At 31.7% G+C, this 16775-nt stretch overlaps 1 protein-coding gene across 3 annotated transcripts in view; it reads right to left on the bottom strand.

The window, feature by feature from the left end:
- LOC111703305 (tropomyosin) overlaps window positions 1–16775 on the bottom strand; it is a 57212-nt gene that overhangs the window by 12014 nt on the left and 28423 nt on the right. The gene's annotated exons all lie outside the window — the stretch shown is intronic.

Genomic DNA, 16775 nt, shown 5'->3' with positions numbered 1-16775 from the left:
TATTATGAATATTACAACTGTATATGATGTGGATCACCCTGTATTGTGAATATTACAACTGTATATGATGTGGATCACCCTGTATTGTGAATATTACAACTGTATATGATGTGGATCACCCTGTATTGTGAATATTACAACTGTATATGAAGTGGATCACCCTGTATTATGAATATTACAACTGTATATGATGTGGATCACTGTACTATAAATATTACAACTGTATATGATGTGGATCACCCTGTATTATGAATATTACAACTGTATATGATGTGGATCACTGTACTATAAATATTACAACTGTACCCTCAGATGTTGACCGGCCGAGAGCCACAAGTTAATTGGAGATGATGTGGGGAGCGGAGGAAGAAAATATTTGCTGACTTTGCAGATTTTTTATCAGTATTTTCGACAGGTAAAATTTAGATTATAGAAACACAAGGAAGGTTCTATATCCGAATATTCTAGGCTTAATTAGTCTACAGGGGGTAAATCGTATCCAAGACGGGGAGAGGGAGGGGTCTGATAGTAGATAATATTTAAATTATTAAATACAATTTCAAATTATAATCAATGCTGGCATTCAGACATTCACGGAATGCAGTTTGAATTGAAAAAAAGTTTGAGTGCATGGGAGGAATCTGAACATTGAAACACTACACTGGAATATTTGGGGATTTCTAAGGAACATTTTTCTTGTTTCGACCATACCGGGGTACAGGAATTCTGGTTGGTATACTGACATTTAATTTCATCAATCCTGGAGAATCCGCAGTTAGAATTTTCACCACCGTAGCTGAGAACATTTAAATGTGGAGGAAGACAACCTACGAACCAAAAACTTTGATTGAAAATTATTAAAGTGCACGACTGGCAACATTTTGACATTCCTGAGAGCTAGTCAGAATTTATAATTTTGATTTTGTACTTACAGGGTTACCCACAAAGAATAAGACTGTAAAGACGACCTGAAACTCAATTTTTATGACATGTCTGAGGTTAAATCAAGTCTTCTGCCTTGAATGGTTTTTTTAATGATTTTGCAAAGACAGAAACAAAGTTACAGTTGCAAGAAACCGTGAAAATAAGGAAACAGACAGTGTAAATTTTGTACAGTCGTCTCTGAAATCTCATTCTTTGAGAGCAACCCTGTATAATACAGATTAAGCAATCTTCTTAATCATTGTAAGTAAATATGAGGTTTTTTTCCAATCCAATTTGACATATAAAAACTATGAAACTCTAAGAATTAAGATTTCATAAAATGTTATATCATTTTAGAATTTCAAGTAAAATCAGGGTGTATAGCAACTATAGTATGTTGAAGAAATTAAAGTTATTACCGCAAAATTTCATAAACTTTATTTTTTAGAGAAACTTTATTTTTACTTGGTAAAATGGCATCAAAAGAAAGAACTCAAAATGGGAAGTAAATGGTAAATTTATAATTTATTTAAACTGAATAGTTTTGCTTGATAGTTCTGTCTCAAGAAATCGATATAAAACTGTGTCAAATTTATGCGAAAATTCATATGTATGCAATTTTGAATAAAAGTTGTACTGTTAAACAGATCATATTCAACAAATACGAAACCAATCTGAAATGATTATATCCCTGTACAGGAGCCTGATAATTATTACAGGAGCAAACCTGAGATTTTCAGGGTTTTCAGATTGGTTTCGTATTTGCTGAATATGATCTGTTTAAACCTACAAATTTTATACAAAATTGCATATATATGAATTTCGTATAAATTTGACATAGTTTTATATCAATTTCTCGAGACAGGAACATCAGACAGATGACTTAGATGTATCGTTCAACTCCTGATGAGATTCTCAGGTTTCATCCTATACCCCCTTTCATATTTCCTTTACAGTCCTTTAAGATGTGGGAACTCTTGTATTGTGGATATCATTGCTTGATTTTGATCTTTTGAATAGAGATTAATTTAATCTTTATTTGATATCCTGTATAGAGTGTCATCTGTAGAAAAAAGACAGCCAATTAGAAGCAATGGCATTTTGCCTTTAACCAATGAAAGAAACGAGATAATGCGGATATTTAAAAGAGAGGTGGATATTGAGATCAGGTGATATGTATTATCAGAATCCAATTCCAAAAGTTCCCAGCTCAGTTTAAATATTGAGAGGAATCAAGTTGGAGAAAATTCAAGCTGCGGATCTGCCGGAATTCCAATTTTAACAAACCCTTAGATTGTCAAACAATAAGAGATACAGGAACCAGTTCCAATACATTTAGAAAACAAGCAAAAACAGGTTCAACGTCATTCGGGAAAATACAATCAAGCTTGGTGGTAGAATACAAGAATTGGAAACACTTTTTCTAAATCAGTAATTTCACATTTACAAAATGTTTTTACCCGATTGGACTGTTCAGAATATTTGATAAAAATATGAGGAATCAAAAAACATTTTTAAAAGGACAAACGGTTTTGCTAAAAATTACCAATTTTTGCAATTTTTCTTCTTTCAAAACTCGAAAAATAAAGTTATGGACATTAATTTGATATTTGTCAAACATTGATTAGTATGAGATTGGGTTTAAATTTGATCCAAACCAACCGATAGACAAAACCAATTAATGTTCATAGACTATAAGGAGGGGGAAAGGATTCGTAAATATTTTTTAATCACTCGTTCATCGTTTTCTGTGACATACATACAAACCAAAACATTTTGAACTTTATATACAAAACACCCCCAAAACCCAATTTCCGTAATTTCTAAGTCATATTTTGATTACTACAGTATGAAACCGGGTTGCTTTGTGATTTATTCTTGTTTAAAAAGAATAAATTTGTCTGAATGTTTGTAGCAATCTATATTCTAGTCTATTTGTAAAGTAGAATACAATATGGAAATTGGTGAATATAAATCCTATGTTTATATAATATAAACCTTTCAACCCTTTTATTCAAGATTATATTCCAAAGATTTATTTGCAGAAAATATAAAGATACTAAACATAATACTTGGAAGAATCATTCTTGTTCGGTTCATTTTGTCATATAGAGACAATTTCTCTAAATTAAGCTATATAAAAACCACCCTCCACAGTCCACAAGCCATGTTCTTACAACTGTAATTGTAACTTGTAAATGATCTTCCGTTTAAAGAGAGCTGTGCCCGATTTACAACGGTAACCGTAAAACCTTTTTTCTGATCAATAATATAGAAAATATCGTCGTTTCAACCGCAATTAAAATAATCGCTTAGTAGACAGAATAAGTTTGCCAATGTGTATCGGACATGCCCCTGTATACATGCAGTGTTACTTGAAATTTTGTTTACTGTCCTTGTAAATTAAAGTTTAAAGGTAAAATCATTACAAATCTTGTTTTGTAGAATAAGAGATTCAATTCAGCATTTAAAGAAAAGAACGATTACGACACTAACTCCACAGGTATTTTTACTTCTCCATTTGTTTATATTTCTTCCAGAAACTGTAGTACACATTGGTTGCAAAAAAGCTATGGGATTGTTTTTAGTTTATTCTTTGCACTCTATAATTATATACAGGTTGTCCCAAAAATGATGGGAACTCAGTGGCGAATTCGATATCGTCTTTGTTATGTATTAGTATTGTAATACCTAATTTCAAAAGCCATAATAATATTATGTCAGCTAGAGTTTATTTTATGAAAAGGGTAAAAGACTGTAAAGATGTGTTTATAATGTCTCCGCAAGATGAACAGTGAAGACGGACAAGTTTACTCTGTTTGTATACTGCAATTTTCTTGTTTTACTAAGCACTACCGTATGCAGTCAAAACATAAACAAACAAAATGTGAAGATAGCAGACGAAACTCTTACAAATTACAGCTTCTCAGGAGGAATCACTATACTAAATCAAAGAATTATTTAAAAAGACGATATTGAATTCGTCACTGAATTCCCATGTTTATTAGGACACCCTTGTTGTCGGATAGGAACAAGATTCTCAATAATGAACAGAAAGACAACTGGATAACCCTCAAATCAAAATCGATAATGCAGAGAAACTCGTTATTTCCTAAAAAAATAAAATGGATAATAATGCATGAGTTTGCTACAAAGTTTTATAATTTTACAATGAAAAGATTCTTACAATCTAATTAGGGATGAGAAGGTTAAACTGTCGGGGAGTCCTAAGACGTTTTTATATATTAAAACTTCTGAAAAGAATGACAATTAATTGTTAACGAAATTCACTAATTCTTTATATGAAAATATTTTGTTCACAATAATATAAGTGTTTAGACTCTGTTACCGGAGGACAAAGAGAATGGTGCGAAAATTATTTGGTTTGGTGTCTCCGAGAGGAGATTTTGAGTTAAAGACGACATTACATGGATGGGGGGTCTTGTAGTTAATGGTTGACAACCCTGTACACTAAACAAAATGTTATCCAGTCGTTTTCCTGAATGTGCAATGTGCATATCAGTAAAGTTCAGAGCTTAACTCTCCATCCAAAAACGAGATTGCCCAACTCACAACGGTACCCTTGACACCTTTGACTGATTAAGGTTGTCTGTTCCACCCCACGGAGGGGTTATGGCCGGGCGGTTAAAGTGAAAAATGTAGCCTGAAAAAAAATCTGATTTTTTTTTTTAATTTTAGAAGGAAGAAAAAATGGTGGCTGTAAAACATTTTTTTGACACATTAAAATGATGGAAGAGAGGCCTAAAGCGCCTTGAAAGCCTAATTAGATATAATATATTCCATCTTGGTTTTATCATCCTGCCGAAATGTCCTCTAAATGTCTCCTGAATGTCTGCATATTTATATAATGATGATATTCTACTGAACTCTTGTCCCAGCTTACAGACCAGATATTGGTTGTTTCAGCCATATGCTGCCATTCGGTCAGATAATTGGAACCATTTCATACCATCCTTACCATACATCATATATACCATCCATACCATCTATAACATCCATACTATCCATACCATCCATACCATCCTTACCATACATTATATATACCATCCATATACCATCCATACCATCCATACCATCCATACCATCCATACCATCCATACCATCCATACCATCCATGCTATTCTTATTCAGATATATGATTTTCTGTTAAAATAAATCGCGAAACCTCGAGAGCAGAAGATAAACTAGAAATTCCTGGTATAACTCCATATTTTGGGGTGTCTTGGTCTCATGTCAATAAATCATGATTAGGGTTGGGTTGGGGAATATTCAATACTCTCCACAAACTCCATATACTCCATATACTCTTTATACTACACTTTTATGGGAACTATCATCTTTTACACAAATATAGAGAGATAAAGATAACATTAGCAGAAAATCAGATTAAAATATAAATAATCTATGTACAATGTGGAGTAGAAAAGCAAAAATTAAATAATTCATGTTATGCTTGGAATGTGATAAAAAATCAAACTTGGTGTCCAATAATAAACATTGGAATTGAGTGACGAATTCGAGTTCTTTGTGAAGTAAGTCATAACATAATTACATAATATGTTTATTTTATGAAAAAGGTAAAAGACTGTAATGATGTGTCTTTAATATTTCTGCAATATAGACAGTAGTAAAGACGGACCACTTTAGTTTGTTTTTATAAAATGGGAATTTTCTTGCTCCCATTAAAGGAAGTGTTCGCAAAAAATTAAAGGGGGTATAGGCGGATAAAAAAGATAGAGTAAAACTAGTCGCTATCGATATCAAAATCAATTTGATATCAGCCTATATTCTTTCGCGAACAATCCTTTTAAAGCATGAAGAAACAAAGTTAAAGATTATATAAATTCCAACATTTATTAAAGGTCAATGTTTGCAGATTATCATGTGCTTACAAAATCGTTTTAGACGATTAAAATCGTAGTAGGCAATTAAAATCGGGCTTGTCCAACTTGAACTTTGAACTGTGAACTTGGAACTATGAACTTTGAACTATGAACTTTGAACTGTGAACTTGGAACTATGAACTTGGAACTATGAACTTTGAACCATGAACTTTGAACTATGAACTTTGAATTAAGAACTTTGAACAATGAACTTTAAACTATGAACTTTGAACCATGAACTTTGAACAATGAACTTTAAACTATGAACTTTGAACTATGATCTTTGAACTATGAACTTTGAACCATGAACTTTGAACTATGAACTTTGAACTATGAACTTTGAACTATGAACTTTGAACTATGAACTTTGAACTATGAACTTTGAAATATGAACTTTGAACTATGAACTTTGAACTATGGTCTTTGAACTATGAACTTTGAACTATGAACTTTGATCTATGAACTTTGAACTATGAACTTTAAATCATGACCTTTGAACCATGAACTGTGAACTATGAACTTTGAAATATGAACTTTGAACTATGAACTTTGAACTATGGTCTTTGAATTATGAACTTTGAACTATGAACTTTGAACTATGAACTTTGAACTATGAACTTCGAACTATGAACTTTGAAAAATGAACTTTGAACTATGAACTTTGCACAATGCACTTGGAGCTATGAACTTTGAACTTTGAACTATAGAGTTTTTAAAGAAAAAATATAAATCGTTCACAAAGAACAATGAACACAAACAATATAAAGTCAACGAAAAGATAAATGAAAAATGAAAGAATTCAAATCATTTTACAAAATATCTTTTTAGTATTATTTAGAAACTTCGTTTTAAATGTAAAAATATTAAGTTTTAAAATCTTAAATTCCCCCCTGGGTCCAACCTTTCTATAAATCCAATAACGTTTAATAATGAAATTGTATTCTATGGATGATCCATCAATACTTTTGATATAAATTGCTGCCAATTTCTGTTCAACTAGAAAACTTGGAAATCGAATCTTATTCAATCTAATTCTTGTTCCTGTATACCCCAGGTTCCTGTATACTTCAGGTTCCTGTATACTCCAGGTTCCTGTATTCTCCAGGTTCCTGTATACTCCAGGTTCCTGTATACTCCAGAATTAAGCATATAATTTCAATAGGACAACAGAGGTGCTCTGTGAAAACAGGTTAAAGCTATCTGAACCCCACTGCTGCAGTAATTTTAATTATATTTTTATCTTTATTATATCGTTTAATTTGTTATAATGTTTACTGCTGTAAAATATATGATTTGATTTGATTTGCTTTGATTTGATTAATCCCAATTTCGTAATTCAAACTTTATTCACGCTATGTCATAATACATTTCTACAAGATACTGTAGTCGCCAGAATAAATCGATTTGGATTTTCAGTTTAATAGAAAAGTTACTCTTCAGACTATTACGTAAAAGGGCACAGTTGCCCTGGATAATTTTCACTTATCTAAGTTTTGCTTGTTTAACACATCATTCCTCCTAACTCTCTCCTAAACCATGCTCTGCGGTATAGAATAATAGACTCTGAGGGGAAATTAAGATTGGAACTAGTTGGTAGAGTTGGTCCACACATGGTTCCAATATCTATTGTGTCCGAACCAGAAATGTATGACTAATTATGGCTGACTTGACGGGGCCAGGAGAAGGGGGGAATCGCGGAGTAGATAGACATGGAGTGGAGGTCAGGAAAAGAGGGAATACAGGGAGTAGATACATCTGGACCGGGGGCCAGGGGAAATGAGAGAGGCACGGAGAAGATAAACACGGAGCGGAGGTCAGAGGAAAGGGAAAGGGGTACAGAGTAGATACATAAAGAGCGGGGGTCAGGTAAGGGAGAAGAAAATAAATATGGAGTAAGAGCGATGAGAAGGGGAAAGCGCACAGTACCTTAACCCAGAGAAGGGGGCCAGGGGAAGTCATGGAGGAGACAAACATGTATGTAGAGAGTCGGACCATTTAGTCTCAATATTTCTCTGCTCCGTGTATACTGGATTTAGGGGATATTAGAAATCTTTGCACGGATTATGACATAATAACAAATACTAAATTATCATTTCTCATTCAATAATGATTATACGTAGTTAGATAGAAAAAAGAAACAAGAATATACTATTCACATGAATTTTTTATTCTTAAACGCAAAAGTTTAAAATTATTATTACCATAGAGTAATAAAACGAAGAGGTGAAGCTTAGCTCAGATGTTTACGTATCTAACGTTGTACACTTGTATATAGAGCGATTGTATTTCTAAGGAGTGGTTTAATGTAGATATTTGAATATTAGTATTGATTATTAGATAGACACTTAATATGGATTGTAAACACAGGATTGTATACTGCAGTACATTCAAGTTCAGTTGTTTGTTTATTTCAATAAAAGCGTGTCTAAATATTGCATCGTGAAAAACTGCCAAAACAATTCTTCTTGTAAAAATGTGAGTTTTTTCAAAATACCAAAAAATTGTGCATGGCTAGACCTTTTAAGGTTAGGAGACTCAAGAGTATATCCCAGAAGTTGCATTTGCTCAAACCATTTTAAGGAAGGAGATATAATTCACGGAAAAAGGCCAAGTTTGAAGAAAAATGCAACACCATTGCTCTCAGCTTTAGGTGCGAATAAAAATAATTTACAGTTTAGTTTAATTTATAATTTTGATAATTTTATTTAAAATTTTATAAAAATGCATTTACAGCAATGTTTAATTTATAATATATAACATAATTTAAAACAAAAGTAAAAAAACTAGAGGGGGGAGCCAAATGCCCCCCCCCCCCCCCCGCCTGTTTAGGGTTGGTAGCTCCAGGTCGTCATCGTTGTTTCATCTTTGTGGGTAACCCTGCATACACTATCATGTTCATGATAAAGAGTTGAAGAGAAGAAACAATAAAAAATGTTTGAAATAAGAATGTTTTCAGTTAAATTCATGCCCTGAAACTTAATATTTGTGACAGAACTTTTAGCTAATGAATTGAAAACCTACAAATTTGAAAATTGTCAAATGTTTGCAGTCAACATCCTCGAATTCTCTTTAAATAAAGAAAGAAAATTTAAAAATTGGTCAATTCCATAAAATCCCCCTTTAGAAATACGATCGCTCTATATACAAGTGTACAAAGTAAGATATGTAAACATATCTAACTCTATGATTATTACAGTCAAAATTAATTGCAAAATATGAAGATAAATGCAGAACATTTTTATGGATTCTAATTATAACTGTAACTAAGGATATAAAAATGTAAAATGTAAAACTGTAACTAAGGATATAAAAATGTATACTGTAAAACTGTAACTAAGGATATAAAAATGTATACTGTGAAACTGTAACTAAGGATATGAAAAATGTATAATGAAAAACTGTAACTAAGGATATGAAAAATGTAAAATGTAAAACAGTAACTAAGGATATGAAAACTGTATACTGTAAAACTGTAACTAAGGATATGAAAAATGTATAATGTGAAACTGTAACTAAGGATATAAAAATATATACTGTAAAACTGTAACTAAGGATAAGAAAAATGTATACTGTGACACTGTAACTAAGGATATGAAAAATGTAAAATGTGAAACTGTAATTAAGGGTTATGAAAAATATGTAATGTGAAACTGTAACTAAGGATATAAAAATATATACTGTAAAACTGTAACTAAGGATATGAAAAATGTATACTGTAAAACTGTAACTAAGGATATGAAAAATATGTAATGTGAAACTGTAATTAAGGGTTGTGAAAAATATGTAATGTAAAACTGTAACTAAGGATATGAAAAATGTATAATGTAAAACTGTAACCAAAGAGATGAAAAATGTATAATGTAAAACTGTAACTATGGGTATGAAAAATGTATAACGTAAAACTGTAACTAAGGAGATGAAAAATGTATAAACAGAGTATTGTGTGTTTATTTTTATGATCTTGCATTTCAAATATTTCTAAAATTTGAAAAGAAACCAACATTGAAAGCAAAAACATTAAACCAATGTTCAGTGCTTTAATAAATCTGTTAAATATTCTTCTTTTTATTTTCTTTAAATATTCTTCTTTTTAGCTGTTTCCCATTTGTGGGTTTTCGGGGCCCTGGGATCCCCCTCCTCCCTTATTCTTCTATAAACTGATCTTGGTATTCCTTTATTCTTTTATAAACTGATCTTGGTATTCCTTTATTCTTCTATAAACTGATCTTGGCATCCCTGAATTCCACTATGAACTGATCTTGGAAATCCCTGAATTCCACTATAAACTGATCTTGGTATCCCTGAATTCCACTATAAACTGATCTTGGCATCCCTGAATTCCACTATAAACTGATCTTGGTATCCCTGTATTCCACTATCTGTCTCCCTCTAGTTTGTGTAAAACATTAGTTCCAAATTAAACTGTGTATTCACAATGAAAACGTGTGTAAAATGTCGGAATAAATGCAAATGAGAATTCAAGGATGGGGTTTTATAGATTTAAATTTAGATAAAATTTTATTGAAGAAAACTCAGGGAAATTGTTTTTCCAACAAACAACTCAAATGTTTTAAGATTAGTTGGGAAACTTTGAGAAATTCACAGTTCTTTCCGCCCCTTGCCACTACCAATCTAAACTCTTCATTTTTCATAAATTCCAATCTCCCCCCCCCCCATGTACTCGTGCAACTTTCCGCAAAAATATTTAGGTCTGAAAGGTAGGAGTTTGTTGTGAATCTTATTGACAAAAACAGATTTCTACAACTAAAGATGGTAAGATTTTAAGCTGTTAATCTGTTAAGCTGTTAATCTGTTAAGCTGTTAAGCTGTTAAGCTGTTAATCTGTTAAGCTGTTAATCTGTTAAGCTGTTTCCTGGTTGTTCTTTCATTTCAAATATCATCGCTTTAAAGTATAATGAATTTATCCTTTTCAAACTAATTTCTTTGAAAGGGAGGGACTGTTGTGTAATTCTAAGTGACCTTTCAATGCCCGATTCACAATGATACCCTTTAAACCTTTATCTAATAAATAATTTGGATGATTTCGTCGTTTTCTGTTTTGAAAATATTTAATTTTGACAATTTTCTCGATATTGTTTCTAAAATAAAAATTCGCAGGTTAATTTAAAGCGGTACCACTATTAAAAATAATCAAACATTCACAGAGAAGACGATTGATATTATTTGCAATCTTGATCAGACAAAGCTTTTATGGGACCTTTGTCAATCAAATTTGTCACTCTATAAATTATTAGAGTCTCTTGAAATTAAGTAAACAGTTCCTTTAGTCGTGAATTCTTTGATATTATTTATAATCGAGTTTTTATTTGCAGTAGAATAAGTGGAAGTTTACATTTAAATTGGTTGTTATTTTTCTGAGGTATTCCAAAACTACAGAAATCAGGGGCGGCGGATACAGGATGGGGGGGTCATTCGCCCCCCCCCTCTGAATTTGGATTTTTTGTTCCTATTTTCAGAATAGCTTCTTAATAGCATGCTTAAGGGAAAGAAACCCTAGTTCAAAACAGGAAAAATATCTGTTTAATAAACTATAATGTGTGAAAAGTTGAAAATCTAGTTTTTTAGTCTTTTTTCATTAATTTTGACTCTTTTTGAGTCTTTTAAGTCAAAAAAATGTTCGCCTGCGTCACGATTTTTTGTTCCTAATTATGAATTTTTTGTTCCTAAAAAATCTTCCCCCCCCCCTCACTTAAATCCTGTATCCGCCCCTGACAGAAATATTTTATCTAAAAGTCGTCGTTGTTTAGAACAACTTCTAAATATTTTTAAACTCTTCAGTCAGCTGAAAACGTGTATTGTCAGGTGAAATTAAACTCTATTCTGTTGTATATTGCAAGTATTCAAAATATGCTGAATTCGTAGCATCACTATCAATATATTGGTTCTCAAATAGATTTAATATATTTCTATACAAGATCAGGAACAGGTTAAACTCTTTAAATTCATCTTTTATCCACTGTAGGTTTGCATTTGCACTATTATTGTTACAATTTAGATTGAATTATTATCTATATGATAAAGCTTTTTGCTCATATATATATATATATATTAGCTATAGCAGGCCACACGCTGGACCAAATTGGCTGAAAATTTTTTTTTCTGGGAACTCATGGGTATCCTGGGGGTAACTTAGACTAAAAAAATTCGAAATGTTTTTCTTCAAAAATCGGAATTCTTTTTTCAAAATTCGATTTTCTTATTCCACGAGCAACGCTGGGTATCTGAGCTACTTATGATAAAATATCGTTTTTATTTTTTCATTATTAAGATTATTATTTATATTGTTTAAGTATAAATTATCTCTTTTTTGTCTGGAAAAGTATTAGAATCTGACTTCCTGTCTTTTAAATAGAAAACCCTTTTAGGAAATTATAATTTTTCATTTTCGATCAGAGGAGGTTTAAAACGTACCGCTCCGAATTGGGCATGCCGTCTTTCAGTATAGGGTCACTTGAACTTACTATAGTCCTTTTCTGTTTCTATTCTGTATAATATATTGTATTTATGTATAGGTTGAGATATTAGTGTAAAGGTATCCATGATTCAGATTGACAAGGGATGATTGATCCAACTTTTTTCCAGGAAAAGAATATTCTTAAACTAAACATTTCTCTCACTCAACATTGAAAAATGAAAAATAAAAAACGTTCTCAATAAAATGTTAACAAGGTTAAAGGGATTGTTTTCAATATTTTTATTGATTCTTCGTTTAAAAGTGAAAGCAGTGAAAAGTTATAAATACAGTCGAATTTCTAAAAAAAATTCAAATGGATGTTAAAAAATATTCTTTACATTTTTCTATAATTTTTCTTTACATTTTTCTGACCTTGTTTAGCAATTTTTTCAAGCCTCCTTATAGCATCTGAGCTATAAAGTTTAGCGGTTTATTTTGTTTTAATAAGCTGGCCTTGAAAAATTAGACTATGAACATTGAACATGCATTGGAACCCTATACCATAACTCTAATACATTTTCTAAATATTTCTTATACTACTAACTTTGAAAATTTAAAACAAGTATCTCTTTCTATAACCTTACAAAATACACGTATCATTATTGTCTCACAAGCCAATACTGTTTTCCTAAACTTTTCTGTTGTTTTCCAAATCATAAAACTTTAATCAACGTTTTTTTTTAAATTTATATATTTATGTAAAAACTGCAGCTACCCAGCAGTCACACATTTAAACGCCGCTCTGCGATGGCGAATATTTGGATCCTATGCAGGATATTTTGTTGTCGGAGCTGCGTTAATGTTACTCCTTCCCAGGTTCTGACAGACTTTCATGTTAGAAGAGAATTAATTGTGAATATTATTACATTATTCCAATGCTCTACAACGCAGGTTCAAAATGAAACGATGTCGAACTAAGCTGTGGCAATGGAATTCATTCCTATCCCTTCCTTTCCCTCCCCTCTCCCTTCTTTCCCTCCTCTCCGCTCTTTCCACCAAATTTAATGTTAGTGAAACAATGTTTAAGGAGAGAAGTGCAGGAGAACTAATGAATAATGAATCCTCTGTTGACAGGAGAATGATATCAAAGAAAAATTGAGAAAAGATCTGAATTTTGTGGCCATTTGCATAAGTCTAGGAAGCTGGGGTGGGGGGAGGGGGGGGTAGATTGATGAAACCATTAATGGATGAGGATTCTTCACTCCCAGATAGGGAATGCTAGGGGGGAGGGGGCTTATATACAAAGATTTAAAAGGAACAGAGAGAGGGAGGGATTTGTAAGAAGGAAATCCGTACAAAGACTTTGTTTTTTTGGTGATTTGAATTATATGGGGCTGTTTTCTATATAAAGTTAAAATAAGTTAATGCCTCCAATACAAATTTCTGTTAACGCTTCTTTTTAACATAAGTGAAAAAGAATTTACAGTTAAAAATTAAACTTTCTATTAGATTTATTTGTTTGGTTGAAAAAATGTGTATTAGTTTATTTCAACAAAGCTTGAGCATATAATGATACTGTTTTGGCAATCTTCTTTTAAAAGTGTCATCTACCTTGGAGCTTGAGATTGCTTAAACAATTTGTGGCAGGATAGTTTATCATGCTCAGTAGTCAGAATATTTATTACTAGTATGCCATACTATACCAGTATCTTCATTCTTCATTTATCTATATGGAAATAAATAGATAGTAAACACCATAGACTCTGAAATATAACATTATAGACCCACAACCCTTTCTAGCATAAGACAACATTGTCCTCCACTCCTTCCTTACATTGAACAACATTGAACTCCACTACTTCCTTACATTGAACAACATTGACCTCCACTCCTTCCTTACATTGAACAACATTGACCTCCACTCCTTCCTTACATTGAACAACATTGAACTCCACTCCTTCCATACATTGAACAACGTTAAACTCCACCCCTTTCCTACATAGGACAGTATTGAACTTTAAACCTTCCTTACATAGGACAACATTAACTTACCTAGGAGAACATTGAACTCCAATCCTTACTTACATAGGCAACATTCAACTCCACTCCTTTCTGACATAGGACAACATTGAACTCCACTCCTTCCTTACCTAGGGCAACATTGAACTCCACTCCTTCCTTACATTGAACAACATTGAACTCCGAACCTTTCTGACATAGGACAACATTGAACTTCACCCCTTTCTTACATAGGACAGCATTGAACTCCAAACCTTCCTTACATAGGCAACATTGAACTCCAATCCTTCCTTACATAGGCACATTGAACTTCACCCCTTTCTGACCAAGGACAACATTGAACTCCACTCCTTCCTTACATTGAACAACATTGAACTCCAAACCTTCCTTACATTGAACAACATTGAACTGCAGGGGAATCTTTAGGACCCCCTTGAGATGTGAGTGGGGATATTAAGAGCCCCTGGGCGGGGCGTTGTGTTGGGGGAGGGGGAAATTAATGTCTCTGAATCTAGTGGTTTAGGGTGGATCCAATCTAAGAGTTGGCATGCTGTAGATCCATTTGTCAGGACAATGCTACAACCTTCAACACAATTTAATTAAAAAATAATTTTCATTCGTATTTTTTTCATTGGCTGTCTTAAATTCTTAGTTTTACCAGAAATCAGAATAAATAAAAGAATGATCGACATTTTAAGGGTTTTTTTACAGAATAATTGTTACTTTTATAAATAAATATTAGTTTCATTATGAACAAATATTAATTAATAATGAATTAAAACTGAAACGATTTTTACATAATTTTGAAAAGAACGGAGAAATAATTTAAATTTAATTTGTGTAAATTAACTTCCTAGAAGCAGGATAGAGAAAATCTGCTAATTAGATAATGTACTAAAGGGTGTGTTCACGAATTTTACAAAAAGGGTGGAGAAAATATTGTCTAAAGTTACAGAGCTACCCACAAAGAATGAGATTGTCAAAACGATCTGAACATCTTAAAAACATGACAGTTACAAGGCTGAATTAAGTCTTCTACCTTGGACAGTCTTTTCATGTTTATTAAATGATTTTGAAAAAAAAGAAACAATTTTATAATTACATTACAAGGAAACACAGTAAAAATTCCTTACAGTCGTCTGAAGTCTTATCCTTTATTGGTAATAACATGCACAAAAAGAATATTTGATGAGACTGGATTTTTTTCGACATTTATATTTGTGGTATTTAGAGTAAATTAAAAAATTATTATCAAGTTTTCATTCGAATTGTCTTGCAACCCTGTTTCAAAATTTTGGAACAGTCCCTTTAAATTATCTGATAAATTCTTGTCTTTAGAAATTTAAGGTTAAGCTCTGTCATTAATCTTTCGTCTTTTATTAGATTAATAAAGATTAACGACCCCAGGAGCACAGCGTTTATTTATCTATATCAATAAATTATACAAATATAAAACACCATTTTCGACCTTTTTCATATATAAAATAAGATAATTTTACCTCTTTCAATTTTAAATAAGATAATTTGACTTCTTTCAACGTTAAATAAGATGATTTTACCTCTTTCAACATAAATAAGATAATTTTACCTCTTTCAACATTAAAAAACAATTTGACTATATTCCTAGAGTATAATTTAATTGGACTGCTCTCTTTTCACACACAGTCACAACTTTACGAAAATAGGGATTGAATAAAACATCATTAATTCTATTCGGGAATAAAAATACTCAACAAAGTGGAAGAAGAAATAACTAAAAATAAATAAATAAAAAATCAGTAGGAATTAAAACCAAGTAAAACCAAGTTGATTACACGATTAAAATTTAAGATTTTTCATTTAACACTTTTTTCTTTAAAATAGTAAATTCCAAAAATCCACAACAAACAAATTTTTAAAGGGAAGGTTTTAAAAATTTTCTCATAAAACACTTTTTTGGTACACTTTCTTAATAAATTATTTACTTCCAGGGTCGAGTGGCGTACGATATTTTCCAGGGGGGTGGGGTGGGGGGGGGAGAATAGTTGAAATTTGGTGTCCCCTGTAATAATCTTCTTTGGAAGAAAAAATTATTTATGAGCTAAATTCAAAGGGAATCTATATTCTTGAATTTTAAGTTGAACTGACTATAGCTCAGGTTCCTGGTTCCTCCTCTCTCATCATTGCGCCCCAGCTTCCCCAGCTTCACACAATTTAATGTTACAGTTTTTTTCATTGAACACTTTTATTCACAGTTTTTAAATTTCAATGAGAAACAACTGTAATAATTTTTTTTATTATTTTTTTTATTTAAAAAAAAATTACTCTATAGATTTTGTGATTTGCATTTTTTTATAACATTTTTTCTAGATGTTTAAGTTTTAAGTAACATTCACAAAAAATGTTAAGCAGTATTAAATTTATAGATAACTAGCGAAGTTTACAATTATTTAGTTTTTAAAGTGTTTTTATAATATATTTACAGTGCACTGTGTACACTTTACACTTGGCATTTTATCAAATAATTCTGATTG

Source organism: Eurytemora carolleeae, unplaced genomic scaffold, assembly GCF_000591075.1.
Source record: "Eurytemora carolleeae unplaced genomic scaffold, Eaff_2.0 scaffold534, whole genome shotgun sequence".
Classification (NCBI taxonomy): Eukaryota; Metazoa; Arthropoda; class Copepoda; order Calanoida; family Temoridae; genus Eurytemora; species Eurytemora carolleeae.
Note: the sequence above shows the minus strand (reverse complement) of the source record. Positions and strands in the feature narration are given on the sequence as shown.